Here is a 24,449-nt window from a genome sequence, read left to right as displayed (position 1 = left end):
CTGAAGTGCTCATGGAACATTCTCCTAGATAGATCATATTTTGGGTCACAAATCAAGGCTTGGTAAATTTAAGAAAATTTAAATCATATCAAGTATCTTTTCCAACACAACATTATGTGACTAGATATCAATTACAGGAAGAAAACTATAAAAAATACAAACACGTGGAGGCTAAACAATATGCTACTAAATAACCAAGAGATCACTGAAGAAATCAAAGAGGAAATTTAAAAATACCTAGAAACAAATGACAATGAAAACACAGTGACCCAAAACCTATGGGATGCAGCAAAAGCAGTTCTCAGAGGGAACTTTATAGCAATAGAATCCTACCTCAGGAAACAAGAAACATCTCAAATAAACAATGTAACCTTACACCTAAAGCAATTAGAGAAAGAAGAAAAACAACAACAACAAAACCCCCAAAGTTAGCAGAAGAAAAGAAATCATAAAGATCACATTAGAAATAAAGGAAAAAGAAAAGAAGGAAACAACAACAAAGAACAATAAAACTAAAAGCTTGTTCTTTGAGAAGATAAACAAAATTGATAAACCATTAGTGAGACTCATCAAGAGAAAAAGGGAGAAGACTCAAATCAACAGAATTACAAATGAAAAAGGAGAAGTAACAACTGACACTGCAGAAATACAAAGGATCATGAGAGATTACTACAAGCAACTATATGCCAATAAAATGGACAACCTGGAAGAAATGGACAAATTTTTAGAAAAGTACAAACTTCCAAGACTGAACCAGGAAGAAATAGAAAACATGAGCAGATCAATCACAAGCACTGAAATCGAAACTGTGATTAAAAATCTTCCAAAAAACAAAAGCCCAGGACCAGATGGCTTACAGGTGAATTCTACCAAACATTTAGAGAAGAGCTAACATCTATCCTTCTCAAACTCTTCCAAAATGTAACAGAGGGAGGAACACTCTCAAACTCATTCTATGAGACCACCATCACCCTGATACCAAAACCAGACAATGTTGTCACAAAAAAAGAAAACTACAGGCTAATATCACTGATGAACATAAATGAAAAAATCTCAACAAAATACTAGCAAACAGAATCCAATAGCATATTAAAAGGATCATACACCATGATCAAGTGGGCTTTATCCCAGGAATGCAAGATTTTTCAATATATGCAAATCAATCAATGTGATACACCATATTAACAAACTGAAGGATGAAAATCATATGATCATGTCAATAGATGCAGAAAAAGCTTTTGACAAACTTCAACAGCCATTTATTATAAAAATTCTCCTGCAAGTAGGCATAGAGGGAACCTACCTCAACATAATAAAGGCTATATATGACAAACCCACAGCCAGCATCATTCTCAATGGTGAAAAACTGAACCCATTTCCGCTAAGATCAGGAACAAGACAAGGTTGCCCAACTCTCACCAGTATTATTCAACAGAGTTTTGGAATTTTTAGCCACAGCAATCAGAGGAGAAAAAGATATAAAAGGAATACAAATAAGAAAAGAAGTGAAACTGTCACTGTGTGCAGATGACATGATACTATACATAGAGAATCCTAAAGATGTTACCAGAAAACTACTAGAGCTAATCAATGAACTTCGTAAAGTAGCAGGATACAAAATTAATGCACAGAAATCTCTGGCATTCCTATATACTAACAATGAAAAATCTGAAAGAGAAATTAAGGAAACATGCCCATTTACCATTGCAACAAAAAGAATAAAATACCTAAGAATAAACCTACCTAAGGAGACAAAAGACCTGTATGCAGAAAATTATAAGACATGGATGAAAGAAATTAAAGATGATACAAACAGATGGAGAGATATACCATGTTCTTGGATTGGAAGAATCAACATTGTGAAAATGACTCTACTACCCAAAGCAATCTACAGATTCAATGCAACCCCTATCAAACTACCAATCACATTTTTCACAAAATTAGAACAAAAATTTTCACAATTTGTATGGAAACACAAAAAACCCTGAATAGCAAAAGCAATCTTGAGAAAGAAAAACGGACTTGGAGGAATCAGACTCCCTGACTTCAGACTATACTACAAAGCTACAGTAATCAAGACAATATGGTACTGGCACAAAAACAGAAATTTAGATCAACAGAACAGGATAGAAAGCCCAGAGATAAACCCACACACCTATGATCACCTAGTCTATGACAAAGGAGGCAAGGATATACAATGGAGAAAAGATAGTCTCTTCAATGAGTGGTGCTGGGAAAACTGGACAGCTACATGGAAAAGAATGAAATTCGAACACTCCTTAACACCATACACAAAAATAAGCTCAAAATGGTTTAAAGATCTAAATGTAAGGCCAGACACTATAAAACTCTTAAAGGAAAACATAGGCAGAACATGCTATGACATAAATCATAGCAAGATCCTTTTTGACCCACCTCCTAGAGAAAGGGAAATAAAAACAAAAATAAACAAATGGGACATAATAAAAGTTCAAAGCTTTTGCACAACAAAGGAAACCATAAACAAGACGAAAAGACAATCTCAGAATGGGAGAAGATATTTGCAAATGAATTAACTGACAAAGGATTAATCTCCAAAATATTCAAGTAGCTCATGCAGCTCAATATCAAAAAAACAAACAACCCAATCCAAAATGGGCAGAAGACCTAAATAGACATTTCTCCAAAAAAGACATACAGATTGCCAACAAATACATGAAAAGATGCTCAACATCACTAATCATTAGAGAAATGAAAATCAAAACTATAATGAGGTATCACCTCACACCAGTCTGAATGGCCATCATCAAAAAATCTATAAACAATAAATGCTGGAGAGAGTGTGGAGATAAGGGAACCCTCTTGCACTGTTGGTGGGAATGTAATTTGTTACAGTCACTATGGAGAACAGTATGGAGGTTCCTTAGAAAACTAAAAATAGAACTACTATATGACCCAGCAATCCCACTACTGGGTATATACCCTGAGAAAATCATAATTCAAAAAAAGAGTCATGTACAACAATGTTCACTGCAGTAGTATTTACAATAGCCAGTACATGGAAGCAACCTAAGTGTCCATCAACAGATGAATGGATAAAGAATATGTGACACATATATACAATGTATATTACTCAGCTTTAAAAAGAAATGAAGAGTGAAGTAAGTCAGAAAGAGAAAAACAAATCCAGGTGCTAACACATATATATGGAATCTAAAAAAAAAAAAAAAGGTTCTGATGAACCTAGGGGCAGGACAGGAATAAAGATGTAAAGATGCAGACATAGAGAATGGACTTCAGGACACAGGGAGGGGGAAGGGTAAGCTGGGATGAAGGGAGAGAACAGCATTGACATATATACACTACCAAATGTAAAATAGATAGCTAGTGGGAAGCAGCTGCATAGCACAGGGAGATCAGCTCGGTGTTTTGTGACTACCTAGAGGGATGCGATAGGGGATATATGTACACATATAGCTGATTCACTTTGTTATACAGTAGAAACTAACACAACATTGTAAAGCAATTATAACACAATAAAGTTGTTTAAAAAAGAGGGTGAAGAAAACGATTTTTCCATAAAACCTTGACAAGGAACACATCCTGTTGAAACCTTGAATTTTAAAACCTCTGACCTCCAAACCTGTAAGATAAATTTGTGTTGTTTTAAGCTGCTAAATTTGTAGTGATTTGTACAGCAGAAATAAGAACATAACACAGAATCTAAAGTGGATTATGAAGTGGTTAATTTGCACATTTAATGGATTTCAGCCCTAGACAATGGGAATATGGGCATTATTAATATAGAGCTGGGCTCTGACCACCACCATTTCCCAGCCCAACCGTAGTCTTCCACAACTCTATGCCATGTGCTCATTCTGTTCCCTTGCCCTACTATTCACTTTTGTCCTTTTTCCACATGTCATATTCCCACTCATCCTTTAAAGCAATTCCAATATTACCACTTTTTTTTTTTTTTTTTTAGTTTTTGCTGTGTTGGGTCTTCATTGCTGCGTGTGGGCTATTCTCTAGTTGCAGAGTACTCTTTGTTGCAGGCTTCTCATTGCCGTGGCTTCTCTTCTTGAGGAGTATGGGCTCTAGAGCATTCAGGCTTCAGTAGTTGTGGTGCATGGGCTCAGTAGTTGTGGCTCACGGGTTTATTTGCTTCATGGCATGTGGGATCTTCCCGGACCAGGGCTCGAACCCTTGTCCCCTACATTGGCAGGCGAATTCTTAACCACTGTGCCACCAGGGAAGTTCCACTTTTTTTATAATGGCTTCTTGTATGTCTCCAGGAAGACTTAAGATTTCCTCCTTTGTTCCTAATGGAACTTTGTTTGTACCTCTGCTTTGCCCCTTAGTATAGTCTCTCATTAAATCTATATCTATGCCACCCCTACCTCATCCTCTGCCTTTGTCTTAGTCTTTAAGGGGGTAAATATTCATCCAATCCCCAATTGATAGACTATCAGGCAATTTGTTAACAAAAGATCTTCCTTTATTTTTTACAAATATCACTTGCAAATCATTAGTACGACACTGTTCTGATTACTGTAGTTTTGTAATAAGCTTTGAAATCAGGGAGTGTAAGCCCTCTAAATTTGTTCTGTTTTGGTATGGTTTTGGCTATTCAGGGTCCCTTGAGATTCTAGAAATACAATTGAGTTTTATATGTTTATCTTTTATCTGTGATCTTTCTGAACTCACTAGTTCTATGAGGTTTTTGTTGGGTTTTTGGTGTGTGTGTGTGTGTGTGTGTGTGTGTGTGTGTGTGTGTGTGTGTGTGTGTGTTTGTGTGTATGTGTGCATACATACCATTTTTATTCAGTCATCTGTTGATGGACACTTAGATTGCTTCCATATCTTGGCTATTGTAAGTAATGCTGCAATGAACATAGAGGTACATACTTCTTTCAAACTAGTGATTTCATTTTCTTCAGATAAATATCCAGAAATAGAACTGCTGGATCATATGGTATTTCTGATTTTATTTTTTTGAAGAACCTCCATATTGTTTTCCAGAGTGGCTGGACCAATTTATATTCCCACCAGCAGTGGACGAGGGTTCCTTTTCTCCACATCTTCACCAACGGTTGTTGTTACTTTTCTTTCAAATAATAGCCATTCTTACAGGTGTGAGATATCTTGTGTGTTTTTGTTTACATGTCCTTGATGACTATTGAGGTTGAATGACTTTTCATGTGCCTGTCAGCGATCTGTATATCTTCTCTGGAAAAATGTCTATTCAGATGCTCTGTCCATTTTATATTAGGTTGGGTTTATTTTTAATATTGAGTTGTATGAGTTCTTTATATAATTAAGATATAAATCTCTTCTTGGACATATGGTTTACAAATATCTTCTCCCCTTCAGTAGGTTCCCTTTTTACTTTATTGGTCGTCTCCTTCATTGTACAAAAGGGTTTTGGTTTTTTGGTTGTTTTTTGTTTTTGGTTTTGGTTTTTTATAGTCCCATCTGTTTATTTTTGCTTTTGTTTCCGTTGCCTGAGAAGACATATCTTTAAAAAAACATTGCTAAGATTAATGTCAAAAAGCGTATTACCTATTAGACCAAGTAAGAAAGGGTCCAATTTCATTCTTTTGCATGTAGCTGTCTATTTTCTCAAAACCATTTATTGAAGAGACTGTTTTTCCCCCAGTGCATATTCTTGCTCCTTTTTTGTAAATTAAGTGACCATACAAGCATGAGTTTATTTCTTGGCTCTCTATTCTGTTTCACTGATCTGTTTTTGTACCAGTACCATACTGTTTCAAATACTGTAGATGTGTGGTATAGTTTCAAGTCTGTAAACATGATACCTCAAGCTTTGCTCTTCTTTGTCAAGATTGCTTTGGCTACTCGGGATTTTCCGTGGTTCCATACAAATTTTAGGATTATTTGTTCTAGTTATGTTTAAAATGCCACTGGTGTTTTGATAGAGATTGCATTGAATCTGTACATCACTTTGGGCAGTATGGACATTTTAACAATATTATTCTTCCATTCTACGAGCACAGTATATCCTTCTATTTATTTGTGTCATCTTCAATTTTTTTCTTCAATGTCTTCTAGTTTTCAGAGTACATGTCTTTCACCATATTGGTTAAATTTATTCCAGGGTATTTTATTCTTTTTGATGCAATTGTAAATGGGATTGTTTTCTTCATTTTAATTTCTGATAGTTCTTAATTAGTGTCTAGAAATACAACAGATTTCTACATACTAATTTTGTATCCTGAAACTTTGCTAAATTACTTGATTAATTCTAACACTTTTTTGGTGGTCTCTTTAGGGTTTTTCTATATATAGTATCATGTCATCTGCAAATAGTAACAGTTTTATTTGGATGCCTTTTATTTCTTTTTCTTGTCTAATTTCTATGGATAAGACTTAAAATACTATGTTTTTTTCCCTTCATCACTTTAAATATATCATGTAACTCCCTTCTGGCCTGCAAAGTTTCTCCTGAAGAATCAGCTGATAGCCTTATGGACGTTCCCTTGTGTGTGACTCTGTTTTCTCTTGCTTCTTTTATATTCTGTCTTCATCCTTTTGCCATTTTAATTATGATATGTCTTGGTGTAGATGTCTTTGGGTTCATCTTATCTGGGACTTTCTGTGCTTCCTATACTTAGATGTCTGTTACCTTCCTCAGGGTAGGGAAGTTTTCAGCCATTATTTCTTTAAATATGTTTTCTGTCCCTACATCTCTCTCTTCTCTTTCCGGGACCTCTATAATGCAAGCATTAGTATCCTTGATGTTGTCCCTGAGGTCCCTTAAGTTCTCCTTAATTTTTAAAATTATTTCTTCTTTTTGCTCTTCTGACTGGATGATTTTCACTATTCTATCTTCCATCACTTAACTGCTTTTCTGCATCATCTAATCTGCTGTTGATTCCCTCTAGTGTATTTTTCACTTCAGTTATTGTATTCTTCAGCTCTGATTGGTCTTTCTATATATTCTAAGTCTTTGGTGAAGTTCTCACCAAGTTCTTCCATTCTTCTTCCAAGTTCAGTGAGCATCCTTATGACCATTTCTTTGAACACTTTAACAGGTAAATACTTTTCTACATTTTGTTAGGGGTTTTTTTTTCTGGAGTTTTATTTTGTTTTTTCATTTAGAACATACTCCTGTCCCCTCCTTTTGTTTGACATTTGGTGTTCGTTTCTATGAATTAAGCAATATAGCTACCTCTCCTAGTCTTGAAGGAGTAGCCTTGTGTGGGAGCATCATCTGGGTAGACTGCTTGTGCCCAGCAGCTTTGGCAAGATGGCTGGAGATGGAGTGGGCACAGGTCAAGGATAATCCCAGGGCGTGTGGTGCCACAGCTGCCTTGGCGAGGCAGCTGGAGCTGGAGCAGGCATATGCCAGTGTCAGTCCCTGGAAAGAGCCACATTGAGGTTGCCTTGGTGGGGTGACTGGAGGTGGAATGGATCTAGGACTGAGGCAATCCCTGGGAACAAAGACACCAAGGCTTTCTTGGCAGGACAGCTGCAGCTGGAGTAGGCACAGGCCAGGGATAGTCTTGGGGAGGGCCACATTGTGGCCACCTTGGTGGGACAGTTGACAGTGGAAGAGGCACAGGCCTGGGGAAGTCCTAGGGAGCACTACATCAAGACTGCTTTGGCAGGACAGCTGGAGCTAGAGTGGACACAGGCCAGGAGGAGTCCTGGAGGGATTCAAACAATGGTGTTCTCAGGTACCTCCAACCCCAGAGAGGACTCCAGCAGTTGCCCACTTGTTTGGCAGAAGCTCTAAATTTAGTAAATGGATTTATTTTCTGTATGGTCTAGGTTTCCTTTAAACTGCTGAGTGTTTGCTGTGTCCCAGGGCTCCAGTCCCTCAGTAATATCCATCTCTATTGTGGGTCACCACTTCAGGACTGGGGTTCCATTGACACTGTTTCTCCATCTTCCCTACCCATTTTTATATGGTCCTTCTATGTAAAGAAGCAGTTCAATAAGCCCTCAGGTCTTCTTCAGGAGGAATTGTTCCATATGTAGGTGTAGATTCAGTGTTGTCTCTGAGAGGACGTGAGCTCAGGGTCTTCCTAAGCTACCATCTTGGACCCTTTCCTGAGTCACTTTTTATATCTTTAACACCTCTGCTTAACAAGTTTGATCTTTCCTCTGGCTTTTTAAGTGTATGAAATATAGTTATAACAACTATTTTAACAGTCATCTACCAATGCTGTAGTGTCATCTGGGGATCAGTTCTGATCAATTAAATATCCTCCTCATTATGGGATATATTTTCTTTTCATCACTGGTAATTTTTTATTAGAAACCCGATATTGTGAATTTTACACTGTAATGTACTAGATATTTTGTATTCCTATAAACATTCATGAACTTTGTTCTAGGATGTAATTCAGCTATTTGGAAATAAAGTGATCTTCTTAAGACATTTTTTAAAACCTCTGTTAGGTGAGACCAGAACTACATTTATTCCAGGGTTACTTTTCCACCCACTGAGGTGAGACTCTTCTTTGAACTCTGACTGATGCCCTGCAGGGTGTGAAATACTCTCACTTTGGCTTTTGGGAACAGACACTATCTCCATCCCTTTGTGAACTTCAACCATTATTGCCTCTATTACTTTTAGGTTGTTATTTGCTCAGACTTGGGTGGTTTTCTAACTAGTATGTGATGATCAGTACTCAAGTGAAGTCTTGACATAGACTTTCTGCAGATTTCTGGTGTTCTCTCTCTGTGTAACTGCCTCTTCTCCAATAACCTGTCCTATCAACTCTGGTTGTCCTGACCTCCCCAGACTTCCAGCTTTGTCTCCTAAACTCAGGGCTACATCTGGGCTCTGAATGAGTCCTGTGTCTTGGCCTAGAAACTTTATCTAGGCAGTAAGATGGCAGCAATATTAGATATCACCACATTTGTTTTCTGTTTCTTTGGGGGATCATGGGGGGGGGGTTGTTTTCTGATATCCAGTGTCTTGAGAGTTGTTTCATTCATTTGTCCTGCTTTTTAGTTGTCAAGGCAATAGGGTAAATCCAGTCCTAGTTACTTCATCTTGGTTGGAGGTAGAAGTTCTCCTGTGCCACTTTATGCAAAGGTTTTATAAATATTGCCTGGAAAAAGTTTATTTTGTTTAGCAGCTTGCTCTACACAGATTTCTGATAAGCTTTTAATACTTTTGTGGATGCATATGACTCCATTTCCATTCAGTGTCTTATAGGTTTTCCTGGCATCCAAAGCCCTCGATGGGTTTTTGCAAGTAGAAGTGATTCTTCGACGGAAGAGAAAACTGAGGCCTAGAGAGTCGAACTGACTCACTCCAAAATTTACAATAACTTTAAGAATTGAGACTAGAACCTAGAAATCCAGAATCAGATTCCTGTCATCTTTGTACTACATCAGCCTGCTGTACTGGTGTTTTAAGAATAGAGTCATACTGCAGGTTATTTAGAGAATTTTAAAAATTTCATTCTTTACTTCTTTAGAATATAAAACTTCTGTAGGTGAGATTGAATCCTTAAGTGGAGTCACTTGGCCCCATGCTATGGAGTCATTCATTTCAGTCTATTCTATTCAGTCATTCATTCATTTACTCAAGAAATATATATGAAGCACCCATTATATGCAAAGATTTGAGAAACTGACAGGCCTGATACAATTTGGAGAAAAATTTATGTCTGTTTATACATCCTGTTTTTCTCTCCTTATTGTCACATTGATGTCTAGAAATACTTGAAATTTGGATCTTAGCTAAGGCTCCTTTGAAATAATTTTATGCCTTTTTTTTAATGTAAGGAAATAAACATCTGTCCGGAATAAGGAAAGATATGACACCTTGAAAATACTCCTATGGAGCCTATGGAAAAAGTATGAGGATGATTTAGCTTCTACCTTCCCTTGAAGGGATGTAAAGCAGAAGGACAAGCAAGTCTTTTTCACACCTTAGATTCTATTTCTGTCCACTTTGTAACCTATTTTTATGGCTACAATCCAGTTTTGGCTCCCTAGGTTGTATTTAATAGTATCTTGGCTTTGAGTCAGGCAGGATAGAAGAGGCTTGCTGTAGGGTGAGTTAACCTGGCCAAACACAGACTCTTACACCACTTAAGAGGTTGTAAGAAAGGGCTATCCCACTTTGGTATTGAATATGTTGGGTGCACACATACACACACACACAGAGTAAATTCTATCTCCAGTTGGAGCTCTGGGACATGTAAACAGCCATAAGAGAATCTCCTAGGCTTACAGGGTGGGGAGAGCTACCTCTCTCCTATGTATTAGCAGAAGTGGCAGATGGCAGCCTTCTTGCATAATAATCACCAGATGGCATGTAGCTATGCCCTGTGGTACAGCAAGGAAGAAACTGGGTTGATCATGTATTGTCTATGCTTAAGCTCTTCTTACTTGATTGAAATTTTCTTATGCTTTTAGTTTTATGTCTATGTAAGAAGAACTTAAAGAATGTGACCAGAACTTTACTGTGGCTGCAGAAAGCACTTATCTTAATTTCATGAAGTTTTAGCATATTATACCTGCTAATAGTTTTCTAGTCTGCCAAGCAGCTCATAGATTTCTGTTCACTTGTATTCTGAGTCATGATATCTGTTTGTACCATGCTGTGATCCATTCTAAAACCTTTTGCCCAGATGTTTTCAGGAATGATAAAATGTTTGGAGAACTTAAGTTTAATATTTTAACTAGCAGAATTTTTATTTTTATTGTAAAATTTCAAAATAAATGTTTCTAAAAACTTTATACACACAACACACATATACATACTTGATTTTATGGAATGGTACACTAAACATAAATTAACTTTTCCTGTTAGAGACATCAGTTATGGTACAAGTACAGTTGATGTGGAAACATATGAGACTAAAAGCAGAATGAACTTTAATCCTAGAGACAATCCTAGATTGTAATGACTTAGTGGGAATGAAGATCCTAGTATTATAATCAAAACCAAGTTATAACAACATTAATCTAACATGTTTCAGTGTTTTAATAATTTAAGAATTATTGTGGCCCTAAATGGTAATTAGATATTAAGATGCATATTTTCTTGTCTGCATTTGGCTGTTAGGTTTATCTTTCTTGAATTAAACATACAGTACCTTTAATGTACAGAGGTGATATATGGTATATTGAGAAACTTCTCTGTCACTGGCAATAGCTTCTAAATTGCTTTTCTGTAGAGACTGACCTTTGATTTTGTGGTTCCATTTACTGCTCTTGCCTCACAGGCTGACCTCAGCCTTTTCTTATGGATTTTAATGCATAAAGATTTTTTTAACATCTTTATTGGAGTATAATTGCTTTACCGTGGTGTGTTAGTTTCTGCTGTATAACAAACGGAATCAGCTGTATGTGTACATATATCCCCTCCCTCTTGCGTCTCCCTCTCATCCTCCCTATCCCACCCCTCTAGGTGAACACAAAGCACCGAGCTGATATTTCTGTGCTATGCAGCTGCTTCCCACTAGCTATTTTACATTTGGTAGTGTAATATATCCATGCCACTCTCTCACTTCGTCCCAGCTTACCCTTCCCCCTCCCTCTCTATGTCTGTGTCTTTATTCCTGTCCTGCCCCTAGGTTCTTCAGAACCTCTTTTTTTTTTAAAGACTCCATATATATGTGGTAACATACGGTATTTGTTTTTCTCTTTCTGACTTACTTCACTCTTTATGACAGATTCTAGGTCCATCCACCTCACTACAAATAACTCAATTTCATCTCTTTTTATGACTGAATAATATTCCATTGTATATTTGAGCCACATCTTCTTTAACCATTCATCTGTCAATGGACACTTAGGTTGCTTCCATGTCCTGGCTATTGTAAATAGAGCTGCAATGAACATTGTCGTACATGACTCTTTTTGAATTATGGTTTCCTCTGGGTATATGCCCAGTAGTGGGATTGCTGGGTCATATGGTAATTCTATTTTTCATTTTTTAAGGAACTGCCATACTGTTCTCCATAGTGGCTGTATCAATTTACATTCCCACCAACAGTTTAAGAGGGTTCCTATTTCTCCACACCCTCTCCAGCATTTATTGTTTGTAGATTTTTAGATGATGGCCAGAGAAAACATATTTTAGAAACATGATAGATATTAACAGTTTGTCTTTCAAAAGGGTTGTATCATTCTCTATAATGCATTTCATTACATCCTTGTCAGCCCTGTATATTTTCAATGGTTTTGAGCTTTGCCAGTATGATAGATGAAATATAGTCTGACAGATTTTGGTTACTTCATCTCTCATAAATTAGAAGAAGCAATAGGAGGATTTGTTACTCTGGACCTGATTCTGATCAACAGGGAAAAACTGGTTAAAACTGACAGGAATATTGTGAGAAAATAACCCTCTAACCTTGGGATTTATGATGATAAAGAAATGAGACAGTAGGTACAGTCAAGCACGCGCCGCAGGGTTTAGGAACCAAATTTCAAGAGGGTACAAAGAAAAATCCTGGATGCCCTACAAGAAACTCTAAAATGAATGGGTATGGGCTTCCCTGGTGGCGCAGTGGTTGAGAATCCACCTGCCGATGCAGGAGACACGGGTTCGTGCCCTGGTCCGGGAAGATCCCACATGCCGCGGAGCGGCTAAGCCCGTGAGCCATGGCCGCCAGGCCTGCACGTCCGGAGCCTGTGCTCCGCAATGGGAGAGGCCACAACAGTGAGAGGCCCGCATAGCATACCGCAAAAAAAAATAAAATAAAATAAAATAAAATGAATGGGTGGTGAATGCGTTCCCTTTCATACTCTAATGCCAATCAATTGTCTACCTGGAGCCCAGTAATGAGAGGGACTATGAGGGAGCATAAAGCTCAGTGATTAAAAAAAAAAAAGACCAACTAGTGATGCCTGCAGTGACTACCATATGGGAGAGTGGTAGTGCTGAAACCATGTAACTCAGATTGGGACTTGAACCCATGGTCTTTTCATTGACATCATGCACCTAGTCTCAGGACTTAATGAAGCTCAGGTTCATGATGTCTCATGGCAGGAAGAATTCAGTGAGAGACAAAGTGATAGGTAAGAAGTGGATTTATTTAGAGAGAAACACACTCCACAGAGTGTGCGCCGTCTAGAAGGCTAGAGGCCCTAAAATATGGTGTGGTTAGTTTTTATGGGCCGGGTAATTTCATAGGCTAATGAGTGGGAGGATTATTACAATTATTTGGGGGAAGGGGTGGGGATTTCCAGGAAGTGGGCCACCACACACTTTTTAACCTTTTATGGTTGGCCTGAGAACTGTCATGGCACTGGTGGGTGTGTCATTTAGATGCTAATGTATTACAATTAGTGTATAATAAGGATCAGTGTCTACTGGAAGTGGAACATTCCGCCATCTTTGATCTAGTTAGTTCTAACCAGTTTTTGTCATATCCTATGGCTATGTTATTCTTTTAAAAGTTGTGTCCTGCCCCTTTCCCTCCTGTTTCAGTATGTGTATCCCATCTCTTCCATCCTAAACTAAAAACAGCCACTGCCATTTTTAAGGATGAAGCAATACTCTAGGAAGTAAAACTCTATTTAATTGTGGAGTAGAAACAAATATTTCAATGAATCTACACTTGGGTTCAGGTTTGGGGTTTTTGTTTTTGTTTTGTCACATGTATAGCAGTGGTTTTCAACAGGGAGCAATTTTACCCCCCAGGAGACGTTTGGCAATGTTCTGGAGACATTATTGGTTATCACAGGCATTGCTGCTGGCATCTATTGAATAAAAGCCATAGATGCTGCTAAACATTCTATAATGCATAGGACAGCTGCTACAACAAAGAATTATCTGGTTTAAATGTCAATTGTGTCACTGTGGAGAAACCCTCATCTATAAAAGGAGGAAGAGGTACTTAATTAGGGAATAAGTTAGAGCCACACACTTGGAAAAACAGTGTCAGCAAAACTGGCCAAGAATCAGATGCGGCTTGTGAACTGTGCTTTAAAAAAAAGTTTTTCGAGTTTTGTTGTTTGGAGTTTTTTTTCCTTAGTTGCCGATGAGAAACTAAGCAAGGATGGAGGAGAATCACTAATTAGGGAAGATGATTCAAAACAGAGAGAGCCATGCAATTGAATTCTTATTTTGCAAACCATCTCACAAGGGAGAATGATTTCCAAACCAGAAAGGATAAAACAAATACTGAGTGGGAAGAACTAAGTCCAACATTAAAGAAAATTAATGTTCTGCCCAGCTATTTAAATGAATCCAACCGCTCAAATCCAGATGAATTACCTGCAGGGCATTTAAAGTGCTTATACAGGAGGCTTCCCTGGTGGCACAGTGGTTGAGAGTCCGCCTGCCGATGCAGGGGACGCGGGTTCGTGCCCCGGTCCGGGAAGATCCCACATGCCGCGGAGCGGCTGGTCCCGTGAGCCATGGTCACTGAGCCTGCGCGTCCGGAGCCTGTGCTCCGCAACGGGAGAGGCCACAACAGTGAGAGGCCCGCGTACCGCAAATAAATAAATAAATAAAGTGCTTATACCATCAATGATTTGAGGAGTCATGAAAAATGAAAAAGGCTCCTGAAGGTGAAAGAGAGGAAATGTTGTACCAGTTTTCCAAGAGGGGCTGGGGCAAGGGAAGAGAAAATTTTGGTTTCCAGAAATTATAGACCAGCAAATTTGGTGTCATTGTTTAGCAAATATTCATTTAGAAATTAAAGACTGCATTAGACACAACAACTGGTCATTTATTCATTCAGTCATTCATTCATTTACTTAGCAAACACTTTTTTAATGCCTACAAATCACAATGCACTTCTAGGTCCCATATTATTGCAAATCAACATTACTTCCTTTGTTATACAGGCCATAGTTAATCAATATACATCCATCTTTAGAAGGAGAAATATGGATAAAATAGGTAAGGGAGATTCACTGCCAGTTGAAGCTATGGATTATTGTCAAATTAGAACAATGGTTCCCAGTATTGTTGTTGATCAAAATCACAACCCTAGGGGCTTCCCTGGTGGTGCAGTGATTGGGAGTCCGCCTGCCGATGCTGGGGACACGGGTTCATGCCCCAGTCTGGGAAGATCCCATATGCCACGGAGCAGCTAGGTCCGTGAGCCATGGCCGCTGAGCCTGTGCGTCCAGATCCTGTACTCCGCAACCAGAGAGGCCACAACAGTAAGAGGCCCGCATACCACAAAAAAACAAACAAACAAAAAAAAACACTTGATGGATAAACGAATGAATGGTTTATGAGAACTGTCACACAGCTACTCTGTTGAGAGAATGGGGGTTGGAGGTGACCTACTTATTCATAGATCTGGCCATTAATACCAGTGAAGGAGGACCTTTAAAACATTTTTTTCCTTAGGTTCCCCCAAAAAATGTCTACATAATTTTTGCAAGAGTTCCAACAAAGGGTTGAAAGGTATAACTGAGTCAACTTGCTGTACAGCAGAAATTAACACAACATTGTAAATCAACTATATTTCAATAAAATTAAAGAAAAAAAAAAGAGAAGACCTTTTCATGAAGTTTGTTTTGTTCTCCAATTACTCATCAACATTTGGGGACTGATCTAGGCTTTTCTGGGTATTTCTCACAAATCATAGTTATAACCCCAAAGAATCTTTTCCTCCCAATTTTTACCTTCCTTCTCTTCTCTTTCCCTCAAATTTTTGTCCCTTCTTATGCCAATCTAAGTAAGAAAATAACCTGTGAAGTGGTAAAGTCATTTGTGTTCCTTGAAGGTGAGTAGGAGGGGTGGTAGCTGGGTGGGGAACGTGGGATACAGGAAGGCATCATGCCACCTTATGTCAGTGCAGTGTTTCAGGGGGAAATTTCAGGCATCACTAAAATGTGGGGGAGAGGGGAGTGGTTAGACCAGGAACTCTCTATAAACCTTTCAGTCCTCATATTCAGTAGAGCTGAGCAAGAGGTGTAACAGTATTGTAGTAAGGTTGAATTTTTCCTTGGGCCTGTAACTGTTTCTATGTGCTAGACATGAATATATGTGTCCCCACCCCATGTGCCCCTTCCAGCTGTCAGCTCCTGCAGGGTCTGCTTCAGTTGCAGAGAGCATCCTTGCCCAAGGTCATGCCACCCTGAGGACAGCCTGCTTCTAGTGACTGAGCAAGGAGGAGTATAAAGGCACAGTCATTGTGGTCTGAAGCAAAACGCCCTAACAAGCAAGTCGTGCCCCATAGCTGTCTGCCCCAGGTTAGCCAAGTCTTTGTCAGGCCTGCATCACAGTTCAGTTTCTCCCTCTACCCAATCCTGCTTTCCCCATCCCTTCACAGGAGTTGAGCTCTAATAAACATCTGTCACCTCAAACTCTGCTGAAAGTGTCTGCTTCTGGGGAACCCAACCTATGGCAATTTAGTTGATGATCCCAAAGAATGAATTCCTAAATTATTTGGAATAAGTAAATGGCCTCCCAAGAGGACTTTTTGAAGAAAAAACAAAGCTCACTGGGAGAGGTAAACCCCATTATGTCAGTTTGGGGTTGTGGGGGAATTGCTCTAATACTTTATGCATTTTCATTTTTTAAGGAAGTGATTGTGATCCTTTGTTAGGGCAAAGGACAGACTTTGTGGCAGAAAAGGAATTTGTGATTCAGAGACTTAACAAGCTAAACTTGCCCAGGGTTTTTTGTCTTTTTGATGCTGGGAAACAATGGTACATGGTAGGAGTAAAGAACGAGACAAGTCAATACAAATCAGTTGACTCGTGCAAATTGAAGATGGATCTTCCTGAGTCTTGTCAAGAAACAAGGTGAAGCTGCCATTGCTGCCATCTCAATGGCAGCTCAAGGAAATGGAAAGGCTGTTTCCCAGGCAATATATAAGAGCCCATGAGTGGTCTTTGCTGCCTTTTTTCTACAGGAAAATCCACAATGAGAACAAGACAACAAAACAGAAATTTCTGAATTTGTTTCTCAAAATCCACCAAGTTGTCCTAGGTCCCACCTCCAAAAAATTCTCCTCAGAGAGAACCCCTTATAAATATCATGACCTTAATGACAGTGAATTCTGATTTGTTGAAGTAGAAATAAAGCAGGAATTAAAGAGAACTTTGTATTGCACTCAATGATAAGCCTCATCTGAAATACACATTTATGTGGTTATTTGGTTACTCGTTTAAATACCCGTTAGAAAGTTTTATTAAATATAGATGGAGCTATTGTTTAAGGTTGATTAATAACAATCTTTATGGCTATTTTTCTAAAATGATGGTTAGGAAAGTAATTCTATTCTAAACCAGAGTTATAATTTGTAGCAGACAGTGTCAGACCCTCACCTACACTTGCAGAGAAACAAGTGCCTCAGAATTTACTTTCCCTGGGAGCAGCTCTTGAGAGTTACTGACAAATGTTGAGGATAAAAGTCCAGCTCCCTTGCCTGGGAGTGGGAGTGAAAGCTGGTGACCCTCCCACCTGCAGGATTAACTTAACCTCCAGAGTTCCCTTGCAGGATCAGGCTGAAACTTCCCCCTGTGGCACTCTACCTGAAACTGTTCCCTTAATTGCCTCTTGTCCCTTCCCTGTCCTTTTCTCCCCCACTCCATATATTTGAGAAAACATGGATAATATAGGAAACAAAACTAAGAAAAGTGCTGTAATATTAAATCTAATTACAAACATGGATATGAACTCATGACTTTTTAAAATATATTCCTATCTCTCTCCACTGAAAAGAGTCAAAAAGCAATCATAGTTCAGTAGGAATGAAGATATCTAGCCCCTAGATCTTGGCTTCTAATTTTCCACTAGTACATATACTGGGGTTCTTTGGGAAAATCAGCTGATTTTAGGTCTTGGGAAGGAAATGTACAAGATTAGCCTAGGACATCTCATTATGTTAAAAAGCAAGGAAGCACTTGAAGACTAAGAGACCAGAGCCAGCTTGAAGGGCTTTCCACTGGCCTTTGAAACAAATGTGAGCATCAAAAAGAATAATGACTGTAATGAATATAATGTACTGAGTAAACAGCCATCCATGAACCATAATGAAACTCAACAAAGAGAGACAAAAAAAGGGGAGAAGAAAAGTTCTTATTTCATAATAAATGTAAAAATAATAATGGAAATTAGAAAATCACCACATTGCTACCTCTACTGTAAAAATGGATTTAGGAAAGGGTCCTCAATGGACAGTAAAACCACTGAGTGAAAAAAATATCCCATGGTACAAAGTCTCTCCCTATAGATTACTTGCAAATTGCATATATATATATATATACCTTTACAATAGAGCATAAGTAGTTACCTTAACCAAATAGCCAACCTTGAGTTTCTAACAGCAGGACAACCTAACCTTGTATGTGTCATGTGATGCAATTAAAAATATACAATACATGTGAAATATTCTTTCCAAAAGGGTTTAACTTGAATCTAATCAAGCCTCCAGACCTACCTTACAATTTACAGACAGTATAGGAAATAGCAGTACAAGTTCAATAACATCATAGACAAGCAATCAAAAAAATCCAAAATTTGGGGCATTTTACATGACAACTGGCTTGGACTCTTCATAAATCAATGCCACCAAAACAACAACAACAAAAAGCAGGCAGGAGGATGTTCTCAATTAAGAGATCTTAAATATCCATAACAACCAAGTGCAATGTGTGAATCTTGATTACATCCTCATTCAAAAGATAAAGATTTAAATGACATTCTTGGGACAATTGGAGAAGTTGGACTGGATACTAAATATTGGACAGGACATCATATATTATAGACTAGAATGTTATAGGATGTGGACTGGATATAAACATTATAAAACTATTTTTAATTTAGATAACAGTATTGTATATATGCAGGATAATTATCTTATTATTAAAGTGATGCATGCTAATGTATACAGGAGCAAGTTATATCTGCTTCTCACTTTCAAATGGTTCTACCAAAACTTAGATATAGAAAGGGACAAAGAAAATACGGTAAAATGTTAACAATTGCTGAATATAGGTATACGGTGTATAGATATTAACTGTACTCTTCTTTAAACTTTTCTGGTGCTTAAAATTTTTCATTGGAAAAGAAAACATAGGGCTCCATGACAGTAATGAGTCCTTGTCAAGAAGTAATATCAACAATTTCCAGTTGGCCATTTTCTTCCCTTTAGTTTTTATAGAGGTATGCTATACCATTGATAGCTAAAAGAATTTACATTTGTAAGGATGCATGCTTTAGGCTTAATTGTGAAGATTTTAGAAAAACTTTATTTTCTCAAGTGGTCCGCAAAGTCATATCATTCAATAAACATATGGCTTCCTTCAAACTTGAGCCATTTTCAGATATTCCTTTATTCACTGAATTGGCTTAAGCATGTGTTAAAGTTTGAGGCATAATTTGCCTCTCACTAGTATCAAATGAGGTATTGGACTGCATGTCTGAGCAATCTGCAGTTTCTATAAATACTTGATAAGATCTACTTTCTCTATTTAAAATGAAAAATCATTTGGACTCTGCTATAAGAGAAAATATTATGTTCAAGTGAGAAACATCTTCCCTGCTTATTCAGTTGTCTGTATTCTACTATTCTTAACATTAAATGAATTCATATAAAGCAAAGGACCCTGAGTATTCCAACTTCACATCTTACCCATAAAAACACAGACCTGCAGAGCTTATATGATTTATACAGGGTCATATAGTCATTAACTAGTGGTAAATCAGAACTGGATCCAAGGTTTTTGACTACTAGTTAAAATATAAACATTCCTACACAATATTGTTCTGCCGCTTATTTACTGTGTGATTTGGGGCAAGTTGCTTAACTTCTTGGGGGAGGGATAAAGATGGCAGAGTAGGAAGATCCTGAGCTCACCTCCTCCCATGGATACACCAAAACTACAACTCTAATATGCTGTTGATTCCTTCTAGTGTATCGTTCATTTAAGTTATTGTATTCTTCAGCCCTGATCTATTCTTCTTATATTTTCTCTCTCTTTGTTGAAGTCTCACTGTGTTCCTACATTCTTCTCCAAATATGGTGAGCATATTTATGACCATTCCTTTGAACTCTTTATCAGGCAAATACTTATCTCCATTTCACTAGGGTTTTGTGTGTGTGTGTGCATGTGTGTGGGGTGGAGGGTGAGTTTTTAATCTTATTCTTTCATTTGGAACATATTCTGCTGTCTCCTCCTTTTGTTTGACTTTCTGTGCTTGTTTCTATGAATTAGGCAAAACAGTTATTTTTCCCATTCCTATTCCCTGAGAACAATTTGAAGACTTGCAGAAAAGTTCTTCTACAGTTAAGGATATAAAGAAAAAACAACATTGACATCGGTAGGAGAGGCAGAGGCAAAACTGAGTCAGAACCCATATATCTAGCACAGTAACCCATAAGCAGGAGGGGATATCACACATGCAGAGGTCCTCTCTAAGGAGCAAGAGGTTCAAGCCATACATCAGGCACTCCAGCCCTGGAAACCAGCATTGTGAAGATGAGCCCCCATAATATCTGGTTTTGAAAAACATCAGGGCTTATGTCCCAGAGAGCAGGAGAGTTTCAGGAAACTGAGACTCCACTCTTAAAGGACTCATGCACAGACTCATTCACTCTGAGTCCCAGAACAGAGGTAGCAGTTAAAAGTAAATGGTACTCTAGCCAACCTGCCTTGGCTGCTGTAATATGCCCCTAGCATACACTCACTCCAGCTTGAGCCACTCTGCCAAGGTGACCCAGCTCAGTCTAGTATGACCTGGGACACCAACCCCCAGGCCACATCCACTACAGCTCCAGCCATACTGCCAAGGTGGCCCCAGCCTGGTATGCCCCAGGACACCCCCAGCCTATGCCCGCTCCAGCCCCTGCCTGCCCAACAAAGCCACCCAGCAATCACAGTGTACATAGAGGGACACTCCTACACAAGTCCATAACTTCAAGAATGGGACAAATAACTGTTTTACCTAATTCATAGAAACAAGCACAGAAAGAAACAAAAGCAGGAGACAGCGGAATATGTTCCAAATGAAAGAACATGATTAAAAACTCATACACACACACACACACCAAAAAAGAAAAATCCTAGTGAAATGGAGATAAGTATTGCCTGATAAAGAGTTCAAAGGAATGGTCATAAATATGCTCACCAAACATGGAGAAGAATGTAGGAACACAGTGAGACTTTAACAAAGAGAAAAAAATAGAAGAAGAACCAATCAGGGCTGAAGAATACAATAACTTAAATGAAAAATACACTAGAAGGAATCAACATCTGTATTGTCTAATATTTCTGTATTAGACAATAAAGAAAAACACATAAGTTATCTAGAAGACAAAATAGTAGAAATCACCTAATCAGAACAGCAGAACCAAAAAATAACTAAAGAAAATGAACATAATTTAAGGGGCCTCTGGGACAACATCAAGCACAATAATTCTCTTTATAGGGGTCCCAGAAGGAGAAGAGAGAGAGAAAAGGGCAGAAAATTTATCTGAATAAATAATGGCTGGAAACTGCCCTAACCTGGGGAAGGAAACAGATATCCAGAAAAAAAAGTACAGGAAGTCCCAAACAAGATGAACCCAAAGAGATACACACCAAGATATATCATAAGTAAAATGGCAAAGGTTAAAGATAAAGAAAGAATTTTAATGGCAGCAAGAGAAAAACGATTAGTCACATACATGGGAACTCCTACAAAGCTATCACATGATTTTTCAGCAGAAACTTTGCAGGCCAGAGAGAGAGAGGCATGATATACTTAAAGTGCTGAAAGGAAAAAACTTCAAACCAAGAATACTCTACCTGGCAAGAATATCATTTGGAATTGAAGGAGATATAAAAAGCTTCCCAGATAAGCAAAAACTAAAAGTGTTCATCACCACTAAACCAGCCTTACAAGAAATGTTAAAGGGTCTTCTTTAAGCAGAAAAGAAAATCCCATAACGGAAATAAGAAAATACATGAAAGAAAAAATTTCACTGGTAAAGGCAAATATATAATAAAGGCAGAGGATTAGCTTCTTAAAAGGCTAGCATGAAGGTTAAAAGACAAAAGTCATAAAATCAACTATATAACTACAATAAGTAGTTAAGGAATATAGAAAGAAGAAAGATGTATCAAAAAATATGTAAAATATGACATCAAAAACATAAAATGTGGGTGGGGGGACAAAGTAAAACTGCTTTTAGAATGTGTTCAAATATAAGTAAATATCAGATTAATATAAACTACTATATATATCAATAGTTATGAACTTCATGGTTACTGCAAACTAAAAACCTTTAATGGATACACAGAAAATAAAAAGAAACCCAAAGATAACGGTAAAAAAAAAATTATCAAGCCACAAGAAAAGAGACTAGAAGCAGACAAAAGGAACAGAGAAGAACTACAAAAGCAACCAGAAAACAATTAATAAAATGGCAATAAGTATATATCTATCAATCATCACTTTAAATGTAAATGTACTAAATGCTCTAATCAAAACACGTAGGATGGCTGAATGGACTTTTTAAAAAATGACCTATATATGCTGCCTGCAAGAGACTCACTGCAGAACTGACACACAGAGACTGAAAGTAAAAGATATGGAAAAAGATATTTGACGTAAATAGAAATGAAAAGAAACCTGGGGTATCAATACTCATACCTGACAAAGTAGACTTTGAAACAAAGAATACAACAAAAAACGAAGAAGGACATTACATAATGATAAAGAGGTCAATCAAACAAGATAATACAACACTTGTAAACATTTATGCACCCAACATAGGAGCACCTAATAATGTAAAGCAAATATTAACAGAAACAGAAGGAGAAATAGACAGCAATACACTAATAGTAAGGGTTGTAATACCTCACTTATATCAATGGATATATTCATTAAGGCAGAAAACCAGTAAGGAAACTCTGGCCTTAAACAACACGTTACACCAGATAAACTTAATACATATATATAGAACATTACACCCAATGACAAAAGAATGCACATTCTTTTCAAGTGCACGTGGAACATTCTCCATGGTAGATCACATATTAGGCCACAAAACAAGTCTCGATAAATTTAAGAAGACTGAAATCATATCAAGCATCTTTTCCAACCACAACAGTGTAAAACTAGAAATCAGCTACAAGAAAAAAAACACAAATACGTGGATACCAAAAAACATGCTATTAAACAATCAGTGGGTCAATGAAGAAATCAAAGAGAAAATCAAAAACTGCTTTGAAAATGAAAACGGAAAAACAACTCCCCAAAGTCTATGATATGCAGCAAAAGCAGTTTTAAGAAGGAAGTTCATAGCAATACATACTGACCTCATGAAACAAGAAAAACCTAAAATAAATAATCTAAATGTGCATTTAAAGGAACTAGAAAAAGAACAAGAAATGCCCAAAGTTAGTAGAATGAAAGAAATGATAAAAATCTGAGTAGAAATAAATGAAATAGAGACTAAAAAAAAATAGAAAAGATCAATGGAAATGAGTTAGTTCCATGAAAAGATAGACAAAACTAACAAACCTTCAGCCAAACGTACCAAGAAAAAAGAGAGCTCACATAAATCAGAAATGAAAGAGGACAAATTACAATCAATAACACAGAAATACAAAGGCTCATAAGAGAATACAATGAACAATTATATGCCAACAAATCTGACAAACTAGAAGAAATGGATAAATTCCTAGAAACATAAAATCTCACAGGACAGAATCAAGAAGAAATATACAATATGAACAGACCAATTACTGGTATTGAAATTGGTCATTAATTTTTAAAATTCCCATCAAACAAAAGTCCAGGACCAGACAGCTACACAGGGGAATTCTACACAACATTTAAAGAAGAGTTAATGCCTATCATTCTCAAACTATTTCAAAAAACTGAAGAGGAAAGAATGCTTTCAAACTGATTCCACAAGGTCAGCATCACCCTGATACCAAAACCAGAAAACAATATTTTAAAAAAGAGAAAATTACAGGCCAATATTCCTGATGAATACAGTTGTAAAAATCCTCAACAAAATATTAGCAAATTGAATTCAACAGTACATTAAAAGCATCATACACCAGGACCAAGTGGGATTTATCTCAGGAATGCAAGGATGGTTCAATACCTGCAAATCAGTCAATGTGATATATCACATTAACAAATTGAAGAATAAAAATCATATAACCTAGGGACCCAGTATGCAATGGCTACAAACAGCAGTCTCCTCAGTAATGTATGCAGCCCATTGCTTGCATGGGTGGCCCTAAGGGACCTTGGAGATAGCCCTTTCCAGTGGACATTTAGTCTGACATGCTTTCCCCAATCTAGACTCCAGACAGGTATGCAGGGTGCCTTTGAAAAGCCCCATGAAAAGTGGCCAAGGCCCCCATTGGCCAAGTCATCATGTTCATCCACATCAAGCTACATAACAAAGACCATATGACTGAGGCCCCATGCACAACCAAGTTCAAGTTCCCTTGCCACCAAAAGATCCACATCTCTAAGAAGTGGACATTTACTAAATTTAATGTGGATGTACTTAAAAACATGGTAGCAGAAAACTGAATCAGCCCAGATGGCTATG

At 37.6% G+C, this 24,449-nt stretch overlaps 1 pseudogene; it reads left to right on the top strand.

Annotated features, from left to right (window-relative positions):
- The first annotated feature begins 24,027 nt into the window (after positions 1-24,027).
- On the top strand, positions 24,028-24,150 carry LOC131754093 (small nucleolar RNA SNORA70; annotated as a pseudogene).
- Positions 24,151-24,449: the final 299 nt, after the last annotated feature.

Source organism: Kogia breviceps, chromosome 3, assembly GCF_026419965.1.
Source record: "Kogia breviceps isolate mKogBre1 chromosome 3, mKogBre1 haplotype 1, whole genome shotgun sequence".
NCBI lineage: Eukaryota > Metazoa > Chordata > Mammalia > Artiodactyla > Physeteridae > Kogia > Kogia breviceps.
The sequence above is the reverse complement of the archived record's forward strand: the minus strand, read 5'-3'. Positions and strand labels throughout refer to the sequence as shown.